The sequence below is a fragment of the Clupea harengus genome, chromosome 13 (assembly GCF_900700415.2).
Source record: "Clupea harengus chromosome 13, Ch_v2.0.2, whole genome shotgun sequence".
Classification (NCBI taxonomy): Eukaryota; Metazoa; Chordata; class Actinopteri; order Clupeiformes; family Clupeidae; genus Clupea; species Clupea harengus.
This window is the reverse complement of record NC_045164.1, coordinates 94241-95000: the sequence shown is the minus strand read 5'-3', so window position 1 is coordinate 95000 and position 760 is coordinate 94241. Positions and strand designations below refer to the sequence as shown.

At 40.5% G+C, this 760-nt stretch overlaps 1 protein-coding gene across 1 annotated transcript in view; it reads right to left on the bottom strand.

Annotated features, from left to right (window-relative positions):
• The window catches only part of hhat (hedgehog acyltransferase), a 53809-nt gene extending 53303 nt beyond the window's left edge, over positions 1–506 (bottom strand). Inside the window, exon 1 of the mRNA XM_012829822.3 lies at positions 360–506. The gene's annotated coding sequence lies outside the window, so the exon portion shown is untranslated. The remainder of the gene's footprint in view (positions 1–359) is intronic.
• Positions 507–760: the final 254 nt, after the last annotated feature.

The window sequence follows — 760 nt, the reverse complement described above, 5'->3', positions numbered from 1 at the left end:
GACAGGCTTTTCCAGGCAACTTTGCAGAGGAGTAAGCTACATGCGTTGTATGTATATAACGTGTATACGACAAGGCCGATGATAAGGCAGGCCTTAGATTTAAATGTATAATGTTGTAATGATACATTGACGCGTTAGTAGCGGATTAACCACCTTTGAAGATTTACATTTACTTAAAGAAAGCCAACTAGAATGGTTTATGGTGGGGAATTTTAGGAAGTCATTCACATCCAATGTTGCCGGAACCGCAACTTTGCCGAAAATAAGTCACAGAGGAATGACGGTAAACATTTACTTCGACTATTGTAACATTCTGACACAACGCTTCATCCGAAATATACAGTATATCAGCTACTTACTAGCATGTCATGCTCCATTAAGAGCTGTCCATTGTTTCTTCCGTGTTTGCAGCATGGCTATGTTCTGAATGGTCTGTTTGCTTTTCGGAGCTCCGCCTAGGCAAATGAATGACGACTATCCATTGGCTAAGGCGACGAGTATTATTTATTTCTACGCGATTCCCTTGGATAAGTGGCATGCCAGTCCACCCAACATTAAAGCGGTCACTCTACTGCTCTCAGCAATGCTCAAAATGTGTAGCTTCAGGTCAAACACTGACATGTGACACACAGAACACACACACACACACAGGGTGTTCGTCTTTTCTTTCTTATTTTTTTTCATATGGACACTTCATGATATTTTCATTTAGGAGAGAGCTGCATCGAGAATCAATAAATTATGAAAAAATGAACGACTC